This window comes from Anolis sagrei, chromosome 2 (genome assembly GCF_037176765.1).
Source record: "Anolis sagrei isolate rAnoSag1 chromosome 2, rAnoSag1.mat, whole genome shotgun sequence".
Taxonomy (NCBI): Eukaryota; Metazoa; Chordata; class Lepidosauria; order Squamata; family Dactyloidae; genus Anolis; species Anolis sagrei.
Window position 1 is genome coordinate 137,492,596 of NC_090022.1, and position 10,432 is coordinate 137,503,027.

The 10,432-nt window shown below is 44.2% G+C and overlaps 1 protein-coding gene across 1 annotated transcript in view; it reads right to left on the reverse strand.

The window, feature by feature from the left end:
- The window catches only part of NCKAP5L (NCK associated protein 5 like), a 68,465-nt gene extending 66,509 nt beyond the window's left edge, over positions 1–1,956 (reverse strand). The window contains exon 1 of the mRNA XM_060764146.2: positions 1,815–1,956. The gene's annotated coding sequence lies outside the window, so the exon portion shown is untranslated. The remainder of the gene's footprint in view (positions 1–1,814) is intronic.
- Positions 1,957–10,432: the final 8,476 nt, after the last annotated feature.

The window sequence follows — 10,432 nt, forward strand, 5'->3', positions numbered from 1 at the left end:
GAAATGGAGATGAGCACCAACCCCCAGAGTCGGACATGACTGGACTTAATGTCAGGGGAAACCTTTACCAAGTAGCAGTGGTAGTAATATGAAAGGGCTCACCCCTTTAAATAGTCTCCAGGGACCACGAAAAGGTTTTGGCTTTGCCCCAGTCTTCTCAAAATAAGCAGCCTTTGGTGTCATGGAGCAGAGATTAAAAAACAGGAGCCCTTGATTTTGGTTTATAATTCCCTGCTCTATATGGGAAGAAAAACCCCAGCCAAGGGAATGGATTACACTTTTGTCCCAGCGTTTCCAAAGAAGCCATGAAAAACAAGCTTTCCCAGCAAGCGGAGAGAATAAGGAATGCAAAATAGGACTAAGAAAGTGACTTCAGGCTTGCAAGATCCAACCTGTGATTCACTAGAAACATGAGATCCACCAACAAGGAGTTGGAAGCATACTTTCAAAATTAAAAAATTCAGAGCCCAAGAAATTTCATCTTGAGGACTGCTATTGAATGGGACATGTAAGTAGTGAATTTAGCCCAGGCATGGGCAAACTTAGGCCCTCCAGGTGTTTTGGACTTCAACTCCCACAATTCCTGACAGCCTTGGGCCTCTTCCTTTTCCCCCTCAGCAAGCCTGAGGCTGGTAGGAATTGTGAGAGTTAAAGTCCACAACACCTGGAGGGCTGATGTTTGCCCATGCCTGATCTATACTGTAGACCAGGGGTCCTCAAACTAAGGCCCATGGGCCGGATACAGCCCTCCAAGGTCATTTACCCAGCCCTCGCTCAGGGTCAATCTAAGTCTGAAATGACTTGAAAGCACACAACAACAATCTTATCTCAGCAGCCAAAAGTAGGCCCACACTTCTCATTGAAATACTAAGAAGTTTATATTTGTTTAAATTGTTCATTTTAATTATTGTATTGTTTTAAGTGTTTTTTGCACTACAAATAAGATATGTGCACTGTGCATAGGAATTCATTCATCATTTTTTCAAATTATAATCTGGCCCTCCAACAGTTGGAGGGACTGCGACCTGGCCCTCTGTTTAAAAGGTTTGAGGGTCCCTGCTGTAGAACAAGCATCCTCAACCTGCAGCCCTCCAGCTACTTGGGCCTCCAACTGTCAGAAGCCCAAGCGAACTTGTTTAATTGTTAGAAATCCTGAGAGTTGAAGGCCCAAACAGCTGGAGGGCTGCAGTTTGAGGATGCCTGCTGTAGAATGAATGCAGTTTGATAACAGTGCTTCCCAAGTCGGTCTTCCAGATGTATTGGACTTCAGCTCCCAGAATTCCTGGCAGTTGGGGATGCTGGTTGGGGATTCTAGGAGTTGAAGTCCCCAAACCTGCAGGAGGAAAGGTTGGGAAGCATTGTTGTTGTATATCTTTGCATTGGTGTAAACCCCACTGCAATTCAAGGGGATTCTAAGCAGAGCTAAAAGTGTCCATGCATGCATGCATGCATATATATATATATATATATATATGTGCACACACACATATGTATACACACACACATATATAACAGTACAGAAACAAATCACAATCTGAAATCATGCCAAATTTACCATCATTTTTTTCTTTTTCTTAAAATTACTAGATGCCCCCCCCCCCCCCTTTCCTTCCCCTCTACTTTCTCCAGCACCTCTTTTTGGAATGGCTAAAATCTCCCCCAAGTCGACGAAGGCAAGAGGGTGGCATTCTGGGGATGTCCTCCAAACCCCAGCAAGGGAGCTGGGACTGCACTCCGGCCTTGTTTCTCCACCAAAAGCCTGGCAAGTGTTCACAGGGCTTGGGAAAAGGGGGTTTTGGAGCAAGAGGACTCACCCGGAGGATGGCGATGAGCAGGAGGAGGAGGAGGCACAACAGCCGGAGGGCGCGCGCCTTTTCCTGGCGCGAGGCTCCTTCTTCCCTTCCTCTCTTCCTTCCTTCCCGGGCTCCGGGCTTCTCCCCGAGGAGCCCCGTGACGTCACGGCTAGAGAGAGGCGAAGCTCCTCCCCTCCTCCTGGCCAATGGGCAAGTGGTCCAGTCCTGCTCGGAAACCCCGCCCAGCCGAATTGGGGAGGGGAGGGGGCTCTTCTTGAAGAGAATTTACCAAAGAGAGGAACTATTAGAACTCAGGGTTGTTGTAGGTTTTTTGGGCTGTATGGCCATGTTCTAGAAGCATTACAACTCAATCTACACCAGTGGTTCGCAATCTTTTTTTTGACCTAACTTCTGTGGACTGTTGTTGTTCATTCGTTCAGTCGTCTCCGACTCTTCGTGACTTCATGGACCAGCCCACGCCAGAGCTCCCAGTCGGCCGTCACCACCCCCAGCTCCCTCAAGGTCAGTCCAGTCACTTCAAGGATGCCATCCATCCATCTTGCCCTTGGTCGGCCCCTCTTCCTTTTGCCTTCCACTTTCCCCAGCATCATTGTCTTCTCTAGGCTTTCCTGTCTCCTCATGATGTGACCAAAGTACTTCAACTTTGTCTCTAGTATCTTTCCCTCCAGTGAGCAGTCGGGCTTTATTTCCTGGAGGATGGACTGGTTGGATCTTCTCGCAGTCCAAGGCACTCTCAGCAGTTTCCTCCAACACCACAGCTCAAAAGCATCGATCTTCCTTCGCTCAGCCTTCCCTAAGGTCCAGCTCTCACATCCGTAGGTGACTACAGGGAATACTATGGCTTTGACTAGGCGGATCTTTGTTGCCAGTCTGATGTCTCTGCTCTTTACTATTTTATCGAGACTGGACATTGCTCTCCTCCCAAGAAGTAAGCATCTTCTGATTTCCTGGCCACAGTCTGCATCTGCAGTAATCTTTGCGCCTAGAAGACAATTATGCTGGGGAAAGTGGAAGGCAAAAGGAAGAGGGGCCGACCAAGGGCAAGATGGATGGATGGCATCCTTGAAGTGACTGGACTGACCTTGAAGGAGCTGGGGGTGGTGATGGCTGACAGGGAGCTCTGGCGTGGACTGGTCCATGAGGTCACAAAGAGTCGGAGACGACTGAACGAATGAACAACAACAACAATATTAATCCTCAATAAACTGCTTTGCTATAAAGAACATTGGTGTGTTTACGGGTGCCAACCCCAGCCTTGATGCGCAACAGATATGGTAGATATGCCACCCAGTAGTCGCCATCTGCTTGCCCACAGAAAAGCGTATTTAATAAGCCTCAGCGCTATAAGAGGTTTTTGCGACACCAGTCACTCTGGCTGCAACAATGTAGTTACGGTGAAGCCGCAAACCATATTTTAGTTCTTGCGAACCACTGGTGGTCCACAGACCTCATGAGGTCCACAGACCTCATTCATTCTACCGTGTAAACACTGATCTACACGGTAGAATGAATGTTGTTTGATACTACTTTAACAGCCATGGCTCCATACTATGGAATGATCCTAGGAGCTGTAGTTTTAATGAGGCACCGAGATGGCTGAGAAGGCTAAATACTTTGCAAAGCTTACCACTCCCAGGATTCCATAGGCCTGAGCCAGGCCATTAAAGTGGTCGCAACTTTCATTATTTCTACGGTGAAGATATGCATGCTGGGAGAAGCAAAGGCCACCAGCATTGAAGCAATACTCCTACACCATCAACTCTGCTGAGCTGGCCATGTTGTCCGAACGCCCGAGCACCTTCTCCCAAAGCAGTTACTATACTTCCAACTCAAGAACAGGAAACATAATGTTGGCGACAGGAAAGGGGATTTAAAGATGGGCTTTAAGCTAACCTTAAAAACTGTGGCATAGACACCGAAAACTGCAAAGCCCTGGTCTTTGAGCACTCTGACTGGAGGTCAGCTATGACCAGCAGTGCTGTGGAATTTGAAGAGTCATGAATGGAGGGTGAAAGGGAGAAACGTGCCAAGAGCAAGGTGCATCAAGCCAACCGAGACTGCCTTCCACCTGGAAACCAATATCTTTAGCATGGAAGAACTAGTGGATCACGAATAGAGCTCCACAGCCACCTACGAACCCACTGCCAAGACATTACACTTGGAAGACCATCATACTCGGACAATGAGGCATCGCCTAAGTAAGTAAGCACCCTAGGTTGCAGGCAATGCTTAAAACTGGCTTTTGGAGAAGCAGGTTAGTGTTTCTGGGAGCTGAAGTCCAAACACACTGGAGGCCCACAGTTTAGGTACCACTTCTTTAGTGGTACCTAAAGAAAATGGTCTCTTTGACCAAAGGGCTGAGAGAGCAAAGCCTATCAAGCATTGGCATCTCATGCTTAGCTCTGAGATGCCAGGAGGTTTTGTAGCACCTTTGAGGCCAAGGAGAGAAGAAAGGTGCTGAGCTGGCTTCATCCATCTGAAGAAGTAGACAGCATCAGAAAAATGGGGGGGGGGGGGTTGAAAATTTGGTGGGGGGTGAAAATTTGGGGGGGGGGTTGAAACCTGCCTCCTAGCTCACGCTGAAGCAAAGAGCACAGCAGGGGACAGAGCAGCCTTCAATAGCCTGCAGCTCTGCCCCTGTCAACCACCTCCACCAAGTCTGGCCTCCTTAATGAGAACATTCAACACACACATCCCAACTTGGTTGCTTTGCTACATCAGCTATTGCTGCAAGTAATGACAGTGTGAATAAATTGCCAATATTTGCTTGAGATAGTGCTTGCAGTTCTGGAGAGACTCTTAATTTTTTGTGTCTCATAGACTTAGCATCGGGATTTGGTTAACCAGTTAAAATTGATGAGTAAACCAGGGTTTTTTTTAACCTGAAAAATTTCGGGGGGGGGGGGGTTGAACCTCCCAGACCCAGAACTCCTTTCAAACCCAAGGAAATCTTCATCCTCTGTTGGTGCACAAAGTATTTCCCGAATACGTTTCCTTTGTAATTCCCCCTCAGACTCTGGCTCGCGAGCAGCCGTGTTTACACCTCTGCTCACTTCCCCATCCCCCATCTCACAATCGGAGAACCCTGGAAACGTGTCAGTATCACTTGGAACCATAATGATTTCCCTAATGCACTGATGCTGCTGTTCTCCCTCCGACTCCAGAGTAAACCCGTTTTCTCTGCTACCAGGAGTAGCAACTCGACCAACACGCTGAACTACAACAAAATGAATGCACCAACGTCTTTGAATTCAGTTCTAAGATGTACCCTATATACTCATGTATAGTCTATTTTATTTATATCCCGCCCTTCTCAACCCCGAAGGGAACTCAGAGCAACCTTACAATTGGCAACAATTCAATGCCATATTAATAGACAAATAAGATAAACACATACATTAAAACAAACATTTATAAAGCAATATAAACATTAAAATGTATTATTAAAATCACACAATCCAAAGACATCGTTGAAAGCCTTTTCGGTCGTTATTGCACATAAATTCCACTTCACTTATTGCAATACACTATTGGCCCAAGGCTTGGTCCCAGAGTCATTATTTTACTTGCTTTCCGAAGGTCAGGAGGGAGGGGGCTGACCTGATTTCACTGGAGAGGGAGCTTCATAGCTGAAGGGCCAACACCGAGAAGGCCCTGTCCCTCTTCCCCACCAACCATGCCTGTGAAGGAAGTGGGACCGAGAGCAGAGCCACCCCAGAAGATCTTAATTTCCGAGGTGGCTCATAGAGGGAAATGCATTCAGACAAATAAGCTGGGCCAGAACCATTTAGAACAGGGGGTCCTCAAACTAAGGCCCGGAGGCTGGATACGGTCCTCCAAGGTCATTTACCTGGCCCTCGCTCAGGGTCAACCTAAGTCAGACAACAACAAGAACAATCCTATCTCATCAGCCAAAAGCAGGCCCACACTTGCCACTGAAATACTAATAAGTTTATATTTGTTAAAATTGTTCTTAATTTTAATTATTGTATTGTTTTAAAGTGTTTTTTTGCACTACAAATAAGATATGTGCAATGTGCATAGGAATTCATAATTTAGAGCTTTATAGGCTAAAGCCAGTATTTTGAATTGTGCTCAGGAGCACAATTTTTAGTCAAAAATTCAACCTCAAAACCAGGACCAACTTTTCTACAACTCCAATGGAGTACTGTACTTTAACTCTTATCAAGAAAGGAATCATCTCCTTCTCAGAGTAGATTGGCAAAAGATGAGAGTTTAGTACATTATGGGAGGACCTGTAAGAAATTACTATATGGCAACATCTCCCAGTTTTTGTTTTGTTTTTCAGTATGGGTTGCTGCTGAAGTATCTTTCCTGTAGAAATGGAGGCCTTGGAATACTCTGCAGCCAAACCAAGCAATTCACCAGCACGCCTGCTCAATGTAAAGCCTGTTTATTTCAGTGGAGGTGTATTTGCACACACAGGGGAAGAGACAGCTTAATGCAGGGTACGCAATACGAACTTCAACATCTGTGTTAAATTTATTCTGCAAGCCATGACCAGCTCGGCCTTGCACACACTGATGGTACTGTGCAGAAAAGTGAATGAAAAAGGGCCCAGTGAATCCTTCCCAACAGTGCCAACATACATACTGGCAGAAAATGACTCCTGAGCCTGCCTAGATTGCTTCTTCTGAGGAAAGTGGGCAGCAAAATCAGCCGTCTCTCTCTTCCTCTCTCTCTCTCTCTCCCTCTCTGAGGTGCTTGGCACAGAATAAAAAGTACCAGTGCTTCCCCTTCTCATATTTAATGAGGCCGCTAACTGTCGCCAAGGTAAAAAGTAATGCCAAACTGTTCTTGGATGCAAAAGGACAAAGCAACTTTTCATAACCTCAAGATAAAACATTAGTACCTAGTTTCAGCAGATTTGTTAGAGGCACTGCTGTAAAGGCTTGTTGAGACACTGGCAACCTTGTTTTTTATTAGCCTTGAGGATAGGAGCCAGCAGAAGAGCGGCCCTCTTGAAACCGAGACAAAGGATGAATGGCTCCTCCCTGGCCTAAGGCAATGAGCTCACTGGGGAACCTGCTACCTCAGCCTTTCATTGACTGGAACATTCCCATTTTAAGCCTCATTCTTAAGGCTCTCCATCATTCTTGCTACATTTCCTCATGTTTCTGATAGCCCTGTTCCCAAGCTATGCTGGGGGTATTTGTATCATCCACAGAACACAGGTCAGCTGCTTTTGTGACACTAGTTGCTGTGTGCCTTCAAGTCATTTCCAATAGATATCCAAGGCCATGCAGGGATTTGAATCCTAGTCTCCTGAGTTATAGTCCAATGCTCAAAGCACTATGCCATCCTGGCTCTTCGCTATACACCTCTTCAGAAGCTAGGCCAACAGTAGCTTGGTATGGCCCCCAAGTTACTAACAAGATAGGTTCTGTAGGTTTGTTCTACAGCTTAATTAGTTTATAAGTCACAAAAGGTAATTTTTTAAATGTAACTCCAGACATATATATTAGCTTTGGATAGCAAAGGGAAGGGTTAACACCCCTGTGGTGTTTCTTTTGCTGTTTTCACATTTTCTTTCCCTGTATTAATTGGATTTTTTAAAAATGTCTTGTCATGAAAATAAGGATGGGTGATAAAGCAAACTCCTGTGCAGACACCTTTTCCCAATGATAACTCTTTAAGGAGTGAACTTCTCTTCCAAGGGGTAGATTTCTCTCACTCCTGCTGTCTCATCTCCGTTCTTAATGTTTGTAACCCGGGGACTGGCTGTACTGGATCTTTGTTTTATATGTACTAATATCTCTTGTATCAGTTCAACAAGACTTAAAACAGCATAACTTCCTTCTATTCATGCCTGTATTCCATGTAGATTGTATATCTGGGAAACCTTAAAACCACAGAAGCAGAGGTGGACGAGACCCCAAGGTCCAGCCCCCTGATATGCAGGAATAAAGAAAAAGCACTCCTGACAGATGGCCACTACACTCAGTCTCTGTTTAAAAACCTCCAGAGGAGACTCACCATACTCCAAGACAGCATGTTTTACTGTCAAATACTGGCAGCTCTTACCATCATGGTGAGTGGGCAACTGTGTTGTTACTGTTTAACCTCAAGCCATTCAGATGGCAACCCGAAGTAAAAGCTTATTCAAGGCCTCCACCCACATATTGCCTTACAGAATCCTATCTTTGTAGTCCAGGCTGGCTGATAAAATGGTTCAGTTACCAACACCCCACTCCCAGACCTCCCATAGCTCAGCTGAAGCCTCCCCACAGTGGGGAAAGTGGGGCAGGAGGAAGCAGCACTTGGCTATGTTCCCATACGGCAGATGTGAAGAGACTGCCTCAGCTGCTGTTAACACTTCTGGAGGGACCGCAGACGTTGAAATAATCTCTTCACACCTGGCAACCCCTCCTGCTCCCTGCCAGGGACAAAGTGGCTGCGTGGGGAGGCTTCAGAGGACTGAGTCCAGGGTGACAATAAAAAACTCAATGCATCTTTCGCTCCAAAATGCAGAACTATACAATGTACTGAACCATGTTGGATTGAGACCATGGGCACTCAGTCTTGATCTAAGCTGTAGTCGTTTTCATGAATGAAAATCTTTAAAATCCTAGGCGAAACTAGCAAGTTGGATCCAGATGTCAATATAGGATACTACTTTTGTGTCAATACAGAGTATGGTGTAGTGGTTTGAGTGCTGGAAGTTATGGAAATTAGTGTTCGATCCATTGCTTGGCTATAGAAACTGACTAGTTGAACTTAGTCGAGTCACAAACTCTCAGCCCAGAAAACCCCAACTGGGTTGCCTGAACTCACAAACAACTTGAAGGCACATAACAATAACAACGAATGAATTAGAAAGGTACCTACAAACAGAAGGAGATGCACAACTCCAACAGAGATACATTATCAGGCCTCTCAATGAAGTCCGGCTAATGTAATATCTCCAACAAATATCAATTATTTACCTCAGATGAGTTGTGGAATCACTAACAGCTGATTATAAACCACTATTTCCAATTATTTCTATTTGTAAACTTTCTATTTCTTCAATTACTACTGTGTAGTAATGACGGAGTGAAGAAGATCTGCAGTTCACAAATTTCTTGTGCTGTTAAGCTATGTGATAAAACCAAGATGTAGTGAACTGATAGAATAACCAACTCTTTGTACAACTTGTAATGTGATGTCTATATAAAATACGAAACCTGTAACAGAATTGTTAAAGCACAACATTCCCAAAGATCTTCTGGTCCAACTTACCTGTCTTTACGTATCTCCCTTTATGAGCCAACTAGAGCTTTAAGATCTGCTGGGAAGGACCTGCTCTCAGTCCCACCCCCCCTCGCAAGTGTGACTGGTGGGGACAGGAGACAGGGCCTTCTTAGTGGTAGCCCCTCAGTTTTGGAACTCCCTCCCCAGTGACATCAGGCTGGCCCCATCCTTCCTGGTCTACAGGAAAAGGCTAAAGACCTGGGTCTGTACACAGGCGTTCGGAGAATAGGATAGCGTGGAATTTATCTCAACAGCTTGAATAATGACCAAGACTCGACACTTTGTTATGCTTTAATTTGTTATGTTTTCTAATTTGTTTTATTTATTTTATGTATGTTAATTGTTTATATGTTTTAACTGTTTCTTAGTTTGATATGTCTTCTTTGATGGTTGTTTTATGATGTGGCGTTGAATTTTTGCAGGAGTTTGTAAGTAAATAAATAAAGATGCGAGTAATCAGAAGAAATCCCATCCAACTCTGTCATACGATTCCATGTTAGCTCGTCCAAACAATTGCAGGAACTGTTGAAATTTCTCCACTGACAACCAACAAAACTGCACATATTTCTCCAGAGGAATATAAACTGTAGCATTGCTGCAACAATATGTAATATAACTATATTATATTTCTCTGAAATTAGATTTAAATACATGACCAGTTCTTCTCTCCCTACAAGATGATTTCTTCAACAGAAGTGAGAAAAACTGGGAAGAAAAAGGTTAGACACAAGACTGGCCAACAGAAAAAAGCCTTAACTCTTTTGGTAATTTTATAACTAAATCTTTTGCATTCTCAATTTATTTTTAATTCTCATCTCAGAGAAATGTTGACTCTCAAAGACTTCTTAATCAGGATTCCCTTGAATCTAGGTTTCTGCTTGAGAATGTGAATGAAAAATTCTTTTTGAGATGCCAGTGGTATAATACTGTTAATGGAGTTTCCCTGATACCTGAAAACCATTTAAAGGGTTCTTCCAGGGGAAAAAATAGATGAAAAAGTCTGCTTTATACCACAGGTAGTCTAAATGTTTTATAGCTTTCATATGGACCTTGGGCATTCATTGGCAAGAACATGTGAAGGAAACACCCTTCTAGAACTGTATTACTGTCTTTCATGAAGAACTGCAAATAACTAGATCCTCCCAGATCAAAGGAATGGCCTACTGTTATGGAATTGTATGATGTTTTGATTTGTTGCACATTCCTGAAAAGACAGTGCTATAAGGAAATAATTGTTCATTTATGCCAGTCTTATTTTGTACACATATTTGCATTTTCACCTCACTGAAATACAGTGACATGGTTGCTTTTCATTTTTAGAAATCTAAATCTGCAAGTGTCACAGTTACATACATACCAATAAA